This window comes from Pteropus medius, unplaced genomic scaffold (assembly GCF_902729225.1).
Source record: "Pteropus medius unplaced genomic scaffold, Ma_sr-lr_union100, whole genome shotgun sequence".
NCBI classification, from domain to species: domain Eukaryota; kingdom Metazoa; phylum Chordata; class Mammalia; order Chiroptera; family Pteropodidae; genus Pteropus; species Pteropus medius.
The window spans coordinates 25,508,681-25,526,378 of record NW_024344378.1 but is presented as its reverse complement, the minus strand read 5'-3'; positions in this window follow the sequence as shown (position 1 = coordinate 25,526,378).

The window sequence follows — 17,698 nt, the reverse complement described above, 5'->3', positions numbered from 1 at the left end:
GATGGTGACAGCAGGGATGTGGAGGAGGAAGACACAGCCTATTCAGGGCTTAACGGAAACAATGTGAGTGAAAATAGATCGAGGGAACCAAGACCAAGTCCCCACTTTTTCTTAAGTCCGGCTTGGCCTAAAAGGTGCTCTATTAAATTCTCCACCCTCTCTCAAAAATTCATATTGGGAACTAGCTCTGAGAAGTCGCGCAGCCAAGAAAACGTCTTCATTTCAGTTAGCCCAGCATTCCCAATTTTATTGCCCACAGAACTCTTTTTCAGACATAGATCTCATCAGTCTCCTGAAGAACCAGGAAATTCTGCTCCACATCTAATCAAGGAAAGCTACATCCAACCCTAACTTCTCTGTTTTCTCACCTTGACTTATCTAGGTACACCAGAGAAGACAGAATTCGACAAATAAGGGAATTGTCTTCAAATGCATGGAGGATTGGCACTTTCGACAGTGCTATTTAGATTTGCTTTGTATAGCTCCAAAGGATAAAGGGTCAGTGTCTGGATTCTAGGAAAGCAGATTTCACCTTCTGAATGAGAGAGAATTTTTTTAAATTGACTTATTTTTTGAAGAGGCATTATAAGCATATGGTACAGAATGGCAAGAGATGTTAATACCAAATGAGGATGTGGATCAAAAGAAACCCTTACACAGTACTGGTGACATAACGAATTGGGAAAAGTGAACATTTACATACTCAAAGACTTAGCCACCCACCTGGAAAGATACACCCCAGAGAAATTCTTACACACGTGCACCAGAAGACATGTACAAGAATATTCTGGGGAAGACTGTAGAGCTTCAAAGTGGAAAAGACCAAATATCCACCAACAGGAGAATGGATAAACACATTATCAGATTTTCATACAGTGGAATAGTATATAGTCATGGCAGCAAAAAAAAAATTGCAGATGTATGCAACAACATGGAAAATTCTTAGAAACTTAATGTCGATATGAAAAAAGGAAGTTTAGAAGACTGCACATCACATGCTACAGTTTTTATAAATTCAAAATCAAGCCAGATGAAACAATGTATTCCTTAAAGATATATCAATATTATTTTTAAAAAGTAGTAAAAGACAGCATTATTAATAATAGCCAAAGTTGGAAACAACCCAACGGTCTTTCAACTGATAAATGGATAAATAAAATGTTGAATAACCATACAATAGAATATTATTTGGTAATAAAAAGAAACAAAGCACTTATATATGTAGCAACATGAATGAATTTTGAAAACATAAGGCTAAGTGAAAGAAGCCAGTCACAATGAGTTCAATTATATGAAATTCCAGAAAAAATAAATCCATAGAGACAGAAAGTAGATTACTGGTTGGTTGCCTAAGGGCTGGGGCGGGGGGCACTTGGATGGGGAGTGCGTACTAATGGGAATAGAGCTTCTTTTGCGGGTAATGAAAATGTTCTAAAATTGATTATGGTGAGAGTTGTACAAATCTATGAATATAGCAAAACCTATCAAATTGTACGCTTAAATGCGTGAATTGTATGGTGCGTGAATTATATTTCAATAACGCTGTTATAGAAAGTTACAAGAGAATAATAGATGTGAAATTCGGGATGGTGATACTGGGGGAGGGGAGATGCACACAAACAAGGTAGAAGAAGAGCCCATGGGAGCCTCTGTGGAACTTAAGGTGTTCCGGTGGCGAGGTGCACTCTCCGGTGGGGTTTGCTGGTACCTTTGATTTTTAAAAATTATACTACATAACTTGCATGTATATTGCACATAATCTTTTGTAGAAACAATCGGTAATAAAATTTTAATGCAAAACGTATGGAAAGGCATATAGTAGAAGTAGTCTCACTCCCCTTTCCCTGGTTTGAAGGCAGCCCCTGTTCTGTTTCTTCTGAGTCCTTCCAGAGTCTGTGTGTTTACGATCACGACACGCGTGTACATGCCCAGAAGCGACTGCATGCTCGTCACACTGTCTCACACATTGTTTCACAAACATAACATGCTTTGGAGAACTTTCCAAATCCATATGCAGAGTGGCCTTGGTTGTGTTAAAGGCTGAGAGGTTTTCAGTTCAATCTGAAAAGAATGCGTGTTCTGGAGTCAAACTGCCTGTGGTTAGCCCTGCAGCCAGCTCTTTTGCTGCACTCAGACCTGTGAAACAAAAAGGCCACCTTATCTAAAACTGCACTCCATCATCCTCTCTCTCCTACCCTGCATTATTTTTCTTCTTCACATCACTTGGCATGACATGTATCCATTTGTTTAGTGTTTATTGTTCATCTCCCCGCCTAGAAAGAAAGTTTTATGACAGCGAGAACTTTGGTTCTGTTGCCACGTAGGGTGTGTTACAGTAGGTATACGATAAATATTTGTAGAATGGTTGAATGAATGAATGAATGAATGAGTGAATGCCTGGTTTGAAATGCCAGCTCCATCATGTCCTAGCTGTAAGATCTTGGGCAAGTTACTAAATCTCTCTTTGTCTCAATTTCCTCTTCTGCACATAGTATAGTAATAGCCATGAGGATTAAATAAATTTCTACATTCAAGAGACTTAGAACAAGGCTTGACACATAGTTACATTCATCATATGTTGGCTCTTATTGTTAGAGTATACTATATTTAACTGGTCTTCTATTCAGGCTGCTTCTAAACAGAGCTGCAATGTAGAATTTTGCACATAATGTCATTTTTTTTTTTTTATGTGGGCAAGGCTATCAGATGAATTTCTAAAAGTAGAATTTCTGGGTCCAAGGGTACATGTGTTTTTTATTTTGAGAGATAATACCAACTTGAAGAGATAAATAATGATGAGTAGAACTGGACCACGCTGGGAGATGCTGTTCTCTGACACTAGACTTGCTTATTTAGTTACTAGGCTGTGTGACTAGCTCTCAGGAATGTGGTGGCCCCAGTTTCTTCTGTAGGTGGGAGGCTGGGCTGTATGACCTGCAAGGTCCCTGCAGATCTGGAACATAATAATATGTTCCATACCATTTCTGGCTAAGTGCTAGACATATCTGCAACATTAAAATGCAAGCCTAAATGTTTCATTTTATATCCAGTTGGTGGTAAAGAGGAGAAATACTCTTGTGACTTATTTTTGAACTGAGCCAATTTTTGATTCATATTGTAGTGGGGTTATTTTGGTTTGTTTATTGGGGGTGGCGTTTGTTATATTTTTGGACTTTTTTGAAGGTATTTCGTGTAAAAATTTAAAAACGTCCAGTGTACCATTTCAAAAATGTGTGGTCAATTATTTGAACTCTCTCTATACAAATTAAATTTTTATATAATAATTAGGGTAGGAGGTAGGTCAAGAAATATTGTATTTCTTTTTTTAACTTTATTGGCTTTTTTTTCCCCCTGTTGAGTCTAGTCAATAATCCACAGTCTACAGCCACTCGAATGTCAAAATGTTTCAAAAACATAAAAAAAAAATAAAGAAATGAATAGAAGCGTCCTTGTTCTTTAAATTATTTCTGCGTTACCCTGAACTGTAAGTGAACCCTCCTTGCTTATAAAAGAAGCAGCTGTTCATGCAATTGAAACCATGGTTCATTACAAGCTGACCTCAGATTCAGGAGTAAAACTTCCTCTATTTTACTACGACTATTCAGACAGGGACTGGAGATAAACAATAATCAAAATCAGGATGGAACTTGACTGGGAAACCCTCTATGTTCTTTGGCAGAATTATAGCAGCTCTCGAATTGCCAGGAGTGAGGCAATGTGAAATGACCCTCAAACATTCCCTCTGAAATGCAGTGGGTCCAGGCTGCCAACTCTGAGCAGACAAAGGCTGATTGTAATGACTTCTTAAGCATATACTTATTGAAACACTAATTATCACCAACCCTATTTTAAACATTTATAGAAAGTCGAGATGAAAGGGCCCTTTCATATCCATTTTTATATTCCCCTATGCGAGAAACTATGATTACAGCGTGTTTTTAAAAAATTTTTTTCTCCTTGAGATTCTTATTTCCTAGTCTTATTCTTAAAACACTAAGTTCGGTTTGAGGCTTATGTGCTCATCAAGTTAGATATGAGACGATAGCAGGGAAATGAAATGGATAAGTGGGTGCAATGATGGAGGGGACACACTGTAACGTAGGAAGTATGAGCACATGAAGCATGGAAATGACCCATTTTGGAAAAGTGGACATTCAGTTTGCTAAGGGGCTGATACAAGCCAATTCTAGATTGAATTGGCTAAACATTAGAGTTCATCAGAATCTTGCGGTAGGGCTGCTTTAACAATGAACATTATGGGGTCCCACCCCCAGAGAATTTAATTTAATGTGCTTCCACACTTTGAGAGGAAACTGGCTTGAAGGTTAATTATTCCCAGCCTGTCCCTCAAAGAACCTTCAGCCGTGTGTCTACTCAACCTATGTTTATATTTTCCCTTTTTGGACCCCAACCCTACTGTCTCCCTCCCAGCTCTCCTCCATGGCACACTGCACATGTGCTAAAGTTGATTCCAAAAATCTGAGGCAGGCCATGTGCAAGGGTGATCTTGGCTAAGGCCATCCAAGAAGAATGCTTTGACCTGTTGAAGTCAATCGTAATTCTTTATGGCGTCATAAAAATAAATAAATAAATAAATAAAAAGAGGAGAGAAAAAAAGAGATTCCAGGACAAACTATCACTGAGAGGGAATAGATGTCCTTGGCATGCAGGAGGCTGAACTGGGCATGGTGGGGTCATGCAGAAACTCTGGACTAGCCTGGTGTGTCCGGTGGTTCAATGGGCACAGCACAAATATAGGAGCTAATATAAAGAGCCAGGCTGTTTGTTTGGAGGATTCACGAGGCTGCACAAATTCCATTGAGCCTACAGAATGAGACTTAGCTCTGCTCCGGTTTCCCAGTGCCCACTCCCTCCCCTCTACTCTCCATCCCCTGTACTCCCATCACCTGGCCAAGGGAAAACACGTCTGTCAGTATTTCACCTTCTCATCTACTGCTCTGTGCATGTGAACATGAATAATTGGAAATAAGGTGTCAGGAGACCAGGAGTTTACCTTCCATTCAGTCCAATCTCTCTTCTATCCAATTTTGTGGAGTCTGGTAAGAGCCACTGGACTTAGGCCAGCATAGACGGTTGCTCCCACCGCCGCTCACCCCCGTCTCTAGCTTTCTGCTGATAATACAGGTGTTCCATCAGACAGGAGTCTGTGACATTCACTCTGAAACAAAGTTCTTCCCAAGATTGCCAAAGCCAAGGAGTCCCAATTTAGAGTTGACAGATGGGACTGTTATTTATTAGGCACCTACCACGTGCTTTGCATCTTTATCGCATTTACTCCCAACAATAACCCTGGTGGGTAGCAGCACTATCTTGGCTACAAGTGGGGAAACCGAAGCTGGGGATTCGATGGCTTATCCAAGGTTGTACATGGAGGACTAGAATGTGTGAGGTAGAGAGCAGGCTTCGTGCTCTCTATTTCCTGTTGCTTTAATGATTTGTCTAACTCTGAACCATTCGCTGTTAGCTGTGTTTTGTGCACATTTACGAGGCAGTATAGTGGAGAGGTCAAGAACTTGGCTCTGAAGATAGATTGCCTTGGGTTCTACTGCTCATTAGCTGTGTTCTACCTCTCATTTCTCTTGGGATAACAAGAATAATGATATAATACTTGCCTCTTAGAATTTTGAAAATAAATAATAAGAGACAATAAGGTGCTTAGCACAGGGCCTGGTACAGTGTAAGTGCCTCAACTAATATTAGCTAATTACTGTAATTACCACAACCACCTCCATCATCATCATCATCATTGCAAACTGCCTTAAAATGAAGGTATAAATGCATGACTAGAAAAAGGGACAACCAGTGGCTGAGTGAATGCATGAAGAATGCATATATGAACAAAAGACAGTGCTAATTGGATGGTGGGAGCGGGGTGGATCACAGAATGACTAAGGTACAGATATGCCCACCGACCTGCTGACCCATTTTGTGGCTGGGCTCCTGAGGACCTGCCCTCCCCTCGAGTGGCCCTGGCAGGTAGATCCAGGTTAGCGCAATTACGGTGGCTGCTAATTACCTCCCAGCTATGCTGTGGGCCACAGGGTGTGTGTAAGTGGGCTGTTTCCAAGAGATTAAAGAGCAGTTATTTCTGATTCTGCCCAGCCTGTCAGGTCCTTGATCAGCTTGGGTGTCCCAGCCCTGGCACCAGCCAGAGGAAAGGGCACCCTGGCCTGGGTACCTGGGGAGGGAAGTCAGGACCTGACTGAAGAGACAGGCTCTGAGTGGCTATGATTGGACTGGGTCAGAAAGGAAGAGGTGTGACCTGTGAGAGAAGTCGGGTGGGGGAGACAAAATGCATTCATGTTTGGTCCTCATTTTCCAGATGGCAAGTAGAGGATTAGAAAATTAAGTCAGCTACCGAGATGTGAACTCAGAAAGACTGAGTCTGGAGCAGGGCACTTAGAAGCTAGGTACTGCCTCCAAGAGAAGGGGAATCCTAATGCCTGCGTAGCTCACCTTGCATGGTGATGAAAGGTCTCAGAGTGATAACTTTGGACAAATAATTTGTACACTAAATCTCTCTGTCTTCATTCATGAATCCAATATTTATTAGGAGCCTGTGAGCATGGTAAATCATTATTACTATGTCCAAGATTCTCTGGGGGATACACATTTTTTCATCCACGTCCAAGAGTGATAACTATAATAAGAATAAAGGTACTAACTACCACTTGTTTAATATCTATTGTGTATCAGGCATTTTATGTTTATTATCTCACTGAGTTGTTACAACAATTGTAGTGAAGTGGCAATTACTAGCCTATTTTATAGATAAAAAAACTGAGGCTCACAGAGATTAAGTAGCTTGCTCTCCATCCAGGACATACAGCTGTGAGTCAGTGCCAAAGCCAAGGTTCATGCTGGGATTCCTTCTAACTCTGAAGTTCTTGCTCTTAATTGCTGGCCAAGGGGTGGGGGAGAAATATCACCCACTATCCGAAGGTGGTTTGGAGCCATCACATCAGCCAGGATGGTCAAAGAAGGCTTTGTGGAGGGGTTGGAATGCAGGAGGATTCCTCTGTCTGAGGGGAAGGGGCAGCATTTCAGGGGTTAGGGGTTAGTGAGGAAGGGCCAGGACAAGGTGGACAGTGAGGAAAGTCACAGATGCCACCACCTACCCTGCTCTTCCCCACAGCTCCATGAGGGAGGAGGGGCTGGCGTGACATTTCCATTTTGAAGCCAATGGATGCTCAAAGAGGTTATGCGACTTGCCCAAGGTCACCCAGCTACTAAGTGATAGAAACAGGTCCTCAGGCTCCTGGACTCCTTCTATTTTACAAGCAGTAGGAACCATGGAAGTTTTGTGCGTAGTGTATGGAAGATGAGGCACAGACCTTCTTGTATCCTTACATGTGTAATTTTCATTATTCATTAAGAGCAGCTTTCTTAATCTTGTCTTGTGCCACAGACTCTTTAGCAGTCTGGTGACTTCTGTGGATTCCTTTGCCAAATATCTTTTAAAAATTTTTATTATGGTAAATGCATTTGACATAAAATTTACCATCGTAACCTTTTTTAAGTGTACAGTACAGTGGCATTAAGTATGTTCACATTGTCATGCTACCATCCACAGAATTCTTTATATCTTGCAAAATTGAAACTCTGTGCCCATCAAACACGAATTCCTCATTCCCTCTCTGCCCAGCCCCTGGCAACCACTATTCTGCCCTCTGTTTCCATGAGTTTAACTACTCTAGGTAACTCATGAAAATGGAATCATGCAACACTTGCCCCTTTGTGACTGGCTTACTTTTCTTGGTATAATGTCCTCAAGGTTTATCCATGTCATAGCACCTGTCAGAGTTTTCTTATTTTCTAAGGCTAAATAATATATCATTGTATGTATAAACCACATTTCGTTTATCCATTCATCCATCAATAGATACTTGGGTTGTTTCTACCTCTTCGCTATTGCAGATAATGAGCCAAATAATGTTTTAAAATACATAAAATGTTATATGGGTGTATATATATGTATGATGCATATAAGTGCATTAATATATATATTAGATATAACATGATTACAAAGGAAAACAATTATATTGATATACAGTTATTAATATACATTTAAAAAATGAATTGTGACATAGAAATGTACCAGCTCTTTTACTAATGGAGGAAATAACTAGGAGCAGGCCTAACAACTGCCTTAATTTTGAAGCAATGATAAGTATAAATGATATTTTAGATATATGCAGTAACTAGAATATAATGTGAACATACGTGTGATTTCAGCAGCAAAGTCCCAGGTTCTGCCAACATTCCTAAAGTTCGTTGTCTACATTGATAATTGAAAGAAATGCTAAATTTCAGTTAGAGATTCATGAAAAGAAAGATGTAATTATTTTTCATACAAGTCTGGGATGCCTGGAATTCTCTTTGTGGGCCCCAGGAAATTACAGTAGCCTGGGAATGTGATAAGAGCACAGCTTTGGGGCTTGAGAAAAAGTTCTTTAACTATCCTGGCTCCAGCTTTCTAACTTTTTGGTTTGGAGTCATCTTTCCCTGGCTTGATCCATCTGTGTGAACTTGAACAGGGTGTGTAGTCTCTCTGAGCCTCAGTTTCCCTATCTATGGTTAGATGACAATATGTACCTTTCAGAGGTCGAAGCTTCTTATGACTCCCAAGGTTCCTTTGAAAAGTAGGATAAAACCAAGAGAGCATTTAGGCCTAGGTTTATCTAAATCTCAAAATCCCTTCCTCCATCCACAATGGATGGCAGGATGGCAGGCTTTTTACGCTCATGTTTTCCAGAACCTCATTTTCTTCTTGGCGTCCAGGGTAAACAACACAACTAAGCCAGACTCTGCCTTTTCCTACCATCCTAGCCTTTTGGGAACCAAGACTGGCATCCGTTTCCACAGACCTTAAGTTGTCTAAAACTTTTACATACCAGGGGGTGGTCTGGGATTCTATCAGCGGCCATAAAAGACCCTAGCCAGCCAAGATAGGGGATCAGCAGGGATATTCTTGAACAATTAGCTAGGGAAAGGAAGCCACAAAGGGAAGTTGATATGCAGGTGTCCAGGCATTCCAGCAATGTGCCTTAAGATAACCTCCTCCTCCCGGTGGGGATTCACTAAATCTGCTGCTTGCAGGATGGGCTTGGTTCGTTTTAATCGTGAACATCGCTTACTATTATACTTTTTAACCATCTACAAAATGGGATGATACTAGCTAGTTTGCAAGATTGCAGACTGATTGAGATCATGTTTGTGAAAGGTGCTGTCCAGGCTGAGCTGAAGCTGGGACGCGGCCAGGGGCTGGAAGGATTTGAGTGGCTCTCTTACCCCAGGACCTGTTTGCATGAGTTGATGCTCACAGTCATTTGTTCTTGGTTGAGGGTTTGATGATCTTCTTCTTCTTCTTCTTCTTCTTCTTCTTCTTCTTCTTCTTCTTCTTCTTCTTCTTCTTCTTCTTCTTCTTCTTCTTCTTCTTCTTCCTCCTCTCCTCCTCCTCCTCCTCTCCTCCTCCTCCTCCTCCTCTCCTCCTCCTCCTCCATCCTCCTCTCCTCCTCCTCTGTTTCCCAAGTATATAGTACATTGGTTAGACATTTATATCGTTTATAAAATGATTCCCCTGATTGGTCCTTCTCTCTCTGGTTTTCCACCTAGCCGATGTATAAATGCTAACTGCATTCCCCATGCTGTGCTCCCCATCCCCATGACCATCTATCAACTACTAATTTATACTTCTTTAACCCTTCACCCCATCCTCCCAGCCCCCCAACCCCCATCCCCTCTGTCCATTACAAAATTGTCCTCTATATTTGTGAGTCAGTTTTTGATTAGTTTGTTCTTTTTGTTCCTTGTTTGTTTTTAGGTTGTTATTTTTCTCCCCTGAAGAGTGCCTGGGAAGGGAGGAAGAATGGAGAAAGTGACTACTGTTTCTGTCTCCCTGTGGCAGACACTGGCCCTCTGTAGGGAGAAGGAGTTGTGCTTATAAGAAACTTTTTGAGACTGTGCCCAAGCATTGTTTATTCAGAACCCAAGGGACACAATGTCACACTGCATGGGGAGAGGGCTAGTCTCCCCCACACCCCATCCATTCTTTTCATACTGCAAAGCAGTACTGCCGGCCTGAGGAAGCCACAAGCAGTGGTGTGGTAGGGGCAGGGCATAGGGCCTAGCAGAGGCAGAAGACCATGAGGCGGCAGACTCAATGTTGAGTACATGGAGACCAGATTCCCCTGGGGATTCTGGAAAATAAGTGTTGGACGACCCCAGAGAGATGTGAAACAATACCTAATTTGATGAGCCAACGGAGCTAGGAGCTAGCAAGGGTCAACTATTAACTCAGCTTTACCTTGGTTGCACTACCCTGAGCCTGGGATGGAACAAGCAAAGCCTTGCCCTCATAAAAAATGGAATAATTCTTTTTGCTTTTCTGGGTCTGGGACACATAATTGCTTGCTAGTAATGCTGGGGTTGCTAAGGTATTATTCTTCTATCAACTGTGTAGGAGAAAGGTTAACAGGGTCAACTGGCTGCTTGTCAAAGGGCTGCTTATCAAATGCCATTCAGTCAGATCTCTGGTCTCAAAGCTCAGATGCTTCCCCTAGATAACTTTAACCCTAGATTCATCTTTAATAAAAAGAAAACATCTTCAATAAATAAAACAAAACTACCTTATGCCCCAGCAATTCCACTCCTAGGCATATACTCCAAAGACAGATAATCAAATGAATACTTGTACACGAATGTTCATAGCAGCACTATTCACAATAGCCAAAACGTGGAAACCACCCAAATACCCACAAACTGATGAATGAATGAACCAAAGGTGGTATATCCGTACAATGGAATATTATTCAGTCATAGAAAGTAATGAAGTACTGATACACACTCAACCATGGGTGAACCTTGGAAACATGATGCTAAATTAAAGATGCCAGTCACAGAAGACACATGTTGTAGTATTCCAAATATAGGTTATGTCCAAAATACACAAATCTATAGAGACAAAAAGCAGATTAGTGGTTGCCAGTGACTCGCAGATGGGGAACATGCAGAGTGACTACTAAGGGGTATAGGATGTTTTTAGGGGGTGATAAAAATGTTCTAGAATTCAATAGCATCAATGGTTGCCCAACATCATGAATGTACTAAATGCCATGGAAATTGCACACTTCAAAGTGGTTAAAGTGGTGAATTTTATGTTATGTTTACTTTACCATAATTAAAAAAAAAGAAAACAGGAAGGAGCAAATATTTAAACAGAAAACATTAAACATATTTCAGGTGTTTTCTTTCTCAGCAACCCATTTTCTCGATTTTTAGTACAATAATATCTCCCACATCTTGGAACTCTGTGGGCAACCCCACCTCCACAGAGCTCAGGTGAGAATGAGGAAGAAACCATGGCTCCAAAGACTTCCCTCAGTGCCTGTGAGAAGAAGGCACTGAGTGAGCCTGTGAGCTGAGCCTATCCGTGAATTACGACCTAGTACATGCCTGGATCACAACGATTCCTGAATTGTCAAGACAAGGGTGATTCCACTCTGGGTCTCTGGAACACAATATCAGGCCCCTTGATTTACTTTCTGCCTTGTCACTTAGCAAAGTATGTGTTCCTTGATTCGTTTATGAGACCTTTGAAGATTTTAAAGGAGTTTCCAGAACAGACTCCATTTTGTTCTATAAACTCATGTTCTCTGATTGCCTGATGAAGGTATAACTCTGAACCTCGGACCAAGTGTTGAAAGACCAGAGTTCCATCTAATAGCTACAACATCTCTAATGTGATGCTGGCCCTCAGATTTTTTTTGTGAGGCAGGGTGATTTCAACACAGGGCCATTATGAAAGCGTAATATAATAATGCATGTAAAAGCATTTTATGAATGATGAGATGCTATACGGATGTAAGCTGCTAATTATTGTGTTGCCAGCAAGAATTCCCACTGGAGCGCAATGCTAATAATCAATAGTAACATGTACTATGCATTTTGCGGAGCACTTAGGTTATTCCCAATTTGACTCTTCCAAGTGATGCTGCAGAACCTGTAGCCTTGCACTCCTGGGCAAGTGCATTCCTCAAGGGGAATTGCTGGGTCAAAAGCATTTTCATAAAAGCTCCATTTTAAAAACTCAAATATTAGAAAGTGCTCATGTGAAACCTTGGCTGATGACAGTTACCTCAGAGGCAAATACCTTACGCACCTTTTCCACAGACGTGTTATTTACCTGTTCTGATGCAATGTAAGGGTTCACAACTCTTGTAACCCACTTTTCGCCGAGATTGACATTGCAGTAAGCAGTAGGAATGTCCAGGAGTCTGTGTCAAGAGAAAGAGAAGACAAAGTCAAGAGCAGCAAGAAAAACAACATTGAAGAAACTGAACTAGAACAGAAAGCTTGTGGCTGAAAGGAAGGCATGATAAAGAAAGAGGGAAAATATAGCTAGTTTCTACCTGAAAAAGAGTCCTATAAAAGTTTTCCTTTGAAAAAACCCATAATACTAGTAAATAGCAAAGTTCTAGCTGGAAAAATAAGATTTCAAAGAAGGAAGAGATATTCAGGATTTATCCCCTTATTTTATAGATAAAGAAATGAGGGCAGGGGTTTAACTGATTTGCTCAAGGACACTGCCTATTAGTAGCATTGCAAGGACCATGGCCCCTGCTTCTCATTTGTGCTGTATCATGGCCTTTATTTTTCCTTCCATTTTTCTCCACTTATCCCTTTATAATTACTCTACTTAGGCAATATGGATTATTCATTCAGAGCTGGAACATTGTTTTCTCATTTCACTGAGTTTAAATAGAGATGACAGGGCCTATTCTTAATGTTTAACAATCAAAACCAATTATGACTCTTTCTTTCTCTCATGTAAAAAAAAAACACACTGTCCTTTTCAGAATGTGTTGTTTTCATTCTATGGCATAAATAGACCAACGAGAACAATAATATGGCAATAAAGCCTCTGGAGAAGACATATACTAAATATAATCAAGTAAGCCCAGTTATTCAGAGTTGGAGAAATAATGCTATGGATACAAAATAAAGAGAAAAATAGCTCAAAGGACATTGAACTCATGGGTATGAGTCAGGGCACATTCATGTGTAGTCAGTCCAGTGACATGAGCAGCTCCAACAAGCTCAGTTTCCTTCCATTTTGGAACCCAAATTCCCCAAACTGCCCAAGCTATACTTGGCTAGACCAGAAAATCTTCTTGCTTTGCCCCTGCACCAGAGACGAACTGATTCAAGAACTGTCCTAAGCGTTAGTTCAATTAGTTACCCATTCATCTATTCATCCATCCTTTCATTCATCTAGCAAACATTTGTTGAACTCCCACCATATTGGAATTCAATTAGTGAATTTGGAAACAGATTCCTGATTGGAAATAACAGCCAAGTCTTGATTTTTGGCTCTACAATATCCTTGCATGTTTGTTCCTTGTTTACAGAGAAGAACAGCCAATCCTCTGAGGCTTTGTCCCTCTGTGGAATTTAGATGGATGTGGTTGCTTTTTTCTTTGTCATCCTAATAGAGCTAGAGAAATGAAACAAGAAAAATAACTGAATATAGAAGGGATTCCTATTTTTCTTGGACAGCATCTCGAAAAAGCCTTTCTTTTGGAAACCCCAAGAGGAGTATTTGCCAGTGAGCCCTTCGACAAGGCCGAAAGAATTCCAGTGGCAGGGGCTGCCCTAGGAAGACAGTCCTTGTTTAAAAAAGAAATACTCTTGGAGGTCCTTTTCTCACATATAATCCGGGCTTAATTCAGCACTAGAGACATTTGACACCGGTGTCATTGAGAAACTGTGTCCTCAGGGTCCAGGGGACTCTGACCATGGCCCTGCCCTTGCTTTTCCTTGGCAAAATTGTCTGCGTTTCTGGTTTCAGGGACTAAGGGACCCAAACAGAACACTTGCCTAAAATCCTGGGATATGTTCATAAAATGTGACTATCTGAAATTGGAAGAAAGAGAAATGAACACAAAATGGATAAGATAAGCTACCTCCTTGACTGTATGAGGACCAGGGCTCTATTGATTATATTATATTTATTGCTTTATCTCTGGCGTCTAGCTAAATGATGTTCAGTGCTCAATAAATATTTGTTTGGTTAAAAAATATCACCATTGCAACCTTCCCTGGAAATTGTGGCACTGAAAACTGCTAAGTGTTAGAAAGTACCTCAGACATGGAAGAACAAAGCCTGAATTGATTTCTGGCATTTCTACTTACACGCTGTGGGAATCAGTTCTCACATCTTTAAAATGGGGTCAGTAGCATCAAGTTCACCAAGCTCTTGGGAGGATTAAATAGAATAACATATGCAAAAAGCCCGAGCACCATGCCTGGCACAGTGATATATGCTTAATAAACATGGAATCTGTTCCATAAAATTAGAGGACTGCATAAATCTTAACAAAAGGGACGGCTACAGTGAGTCTAAAAAGGGAGCACCAATTTAAAATGTAACTAGTGAAAGAGAAGCTAAAATCATGAAGATCCCAGCCTGTCCTAAGGAAGTGTTACAACGACAAAAACATTTGGTGATGAACACAAAGAATATTTATAAATGAGAATCAACAGGTAAAGTTTTGCTAGTGTTTCTTTGGCAATTGTCAGTGCTAACTTTATTTTCACATGAACAAAACAGCTTTCTTGAATGACCAAGTGATGTCTCATTAAAATTTGCATTCAAACTTCTTTTTAGAAAAATTATCCAAAATTTGGAAATAAGGCAAAGAAGTTATCGTATGCTCTTGTTTTAATGTCATATTAGAGAATTGTCTAATGAACTCACTTAAGGATCATCTGATACTCTTGTTTGACTTACTATTTATTATATATTATAGACTAAGTGTTTGTGTTCCCCCTCAAATTAATATATTGAAACTCTAACCTCCATTGTAGCTGTGTTTCTAGATGTGTCTCTAAGGAAGTGATTGAGGTTAAATAAGATCCGATAAGGTTAGTGTCCTTATAAGAAGAGACACTAAAGAGCTCTCTCTCCCCTTATCTCACTTCCTAGTTGCATTCACGAAGAAAAGGCCATGAGGGGACTTAGTAAGACGGTAGCCATCTACAAGCCAGGAAGAGCCTTTACCAGAAATGGAATCAGCCAGAACCTTGGTCTTGGACTTTTAGCCTCCAAAACTGTGAGAAAATAAATTTCTGTTGTTTAAGCCACATAGTCTATGGGATTTTATTGTGGCAGCCCAAACTGACTTAAATAAATATTGCTTAAAATCCAGACTCCATAATTTTGGATATTAACTTGTAGAAGATTAATAAGTTGTTTTTTCAGAGAGATGTGCATTATTTCTGTTTGTAGAAGTAAGGGCCTCAAAGGTTACAGTTTTTATTGACTTGTAGGACATTAACTATTTTTATCTAATGCAATCTGAGCCTCAATTTTCCTACTCTGTTAAATGTCGCTAATAATTTTTTCTTTATAGGGTTGCTGTAGTATTAAATATAAGGCATATAGTACTTGTGGGGCACTGCCTAACACATAGTAAGCTCTCAATTAAGTCAGACTCATTATGATTATTTAGATCAGAGGTCCACACATAGTAAGCTCTCAATTAAGTCAGACTCATTATGATTATTTAGATCAGAAGTCCAGACTCTTTATGATTATTTAGATCAGACTCATTATGATTATTTAGATCAGAGGTCCACAGCTACATTTTATTGGGTTTGTACAGTGTTTAAAAATATTAGTGGCCAATGGGTAAAAGTAAGGATATTTTCCACATTTTACATTTTGACTTCTCTTGAAAGATCAAAAAGTTAGGCAGGCAGAACAAGGCTTATTTTCGCATGTGGCAACCAACCAACCCAATGGCTCTAAGTGGGTGGCATCTTTCTTTTGGGATGGGCAGGTATTGTCCCACTTGCCAGAGGCACACCTAGGACCCTTTGTTCCCTTATATTACCTGGCTGGCCCTTGAGGCTTCAATCTTTAGTTTAGAGCATCATTCCCTTATTCCCCCAATCAAAATAACCTGCAGCACAATTTCCAGAGGCCCCAGGACCAAGGTTCCCAGTGACTAGAATCCCAATAGTACTTTAGGGGAGCCTATCAGAGGCTCATGGTTCAGCCTGATGGTATGGGAGGTTGTCCTGGAGCAATGCTCCCTTCTCTTCTCTTCCACAGCCTTGCAGAAAGGGCATGCTATTCTTAGGCTGAGTGCTAGGGTAGGACATCTTTCTGAGGGTCTCTGAGATTGTCACATCCTGCCTGGATGTTCTCCATGACTTGGCAGCTTGTAGCACTATAGTTAAGCACTGGACTAGATGATATTAATAGTTAACTTTAATACAGAGCACCTATCGATGCCAGCCACTTGATGGGAGTCATCTTATAGAATTTTCCAAACTATTTGAAGTAGGTATCACAAGTGCACAATATGAAATTTCAGAGCTCTAAAAACCAAAATTCTTCTTAACAGAACCTAAGGTTAGCAGGCTATCAAAGTCTAATCTCAAACAATATGAAGCTATATATAGTCATTATGTCCCCCACTTAGTGTAAATACCCTCAAATTTTGCTGCAGAAATACTACTGTGTTTGATTACTGGGTACGGCTCCAGACCCCACTGGAGACTGGTATTCATTCACACCAGACGTTTTAAGGTTTGACTCCCTGGCTCCAAGGGTTTTAGATAAGGTATTGAGAATATGTATTATTCTCATTTTATATGTGAGGAAAATGAATCCTTGAGAAATTTAAAAAAAAAAGAAAAGTCCAAATAAGTGCTTCACTGTAAGGACCATCCTTCCTGGACGACCTCGGGCAAATCAACTCTCTGGACCTCAGTGATTTCATTTGTAAAATGAAGGTAGCAGTGATAGCTGAGTGCCATGCACTTAATAGGCTTAGGTCATTTCATCTTCTCTAAACCGTCCTATAACATGGGCATTGTTAGTATCCCTATTTTGTTGATGAAGGCACTGAAATTCAAGAACATAAATAATTTGCCCAAGACCACCCAGCCAGTCCCTGGCATGTGAACCAGGTCATCTGACTTTGATGTCGCACACCCTTTCGTGGGGTCCATGGGTCCTCTCAGAGACATAAGGGTTCTCGCTCTTATATCCCTACCAGATTTCTTCACTGAAGAAAATGTTTGGCTCATTTTCTCTCTCAGTCTTCACATTCCAGCAGTCATCAGCTTGACAGAGAGGCCAGGCAAGCTTTGAAAATGGTGTTTACTGTTCTCTCCCTCTCACACCCTAGGGGAGAGTTCCAGCCATTCAAAAATGTCTACTTTCAGACTATTGCAGGCATTTTCTAGGACTCAGTGGTCTGTCTCTCCCTCTTCCTGCTGTAAAGATTTCTGCAAGTAGGTGCAACATTTCTCTAGGGGCTTTCAGACCCAATAGGTCAGAGCCCAACAGGCCTAGTTCCCCAGCTCCTGTTAATGAGGTCTGTCCCTCCTCCTTCCTTCCATCTTTCCTGGATGATTGCTCCTCCTCTCACTCAGGGGACACAGGAGGAATCATAGGCACTTCTCGGTTGCCTGGGTTTGGGGACTCTGGCCCCACTAAAAGGGAGTTGAGGGCCCAGCTAGAGGAGCTGTCATGTGCTAGCCAGTTCAAGCAACCAGGGAAGGGATGGTTCATTCCTATAATGTTATGTTTTTAAGCCCAGTTGCTGGAAGGAAATGTCTCTTGGCAAGAAATAGTTTGGGAAGTCAGTTGCCTGTAATAGTG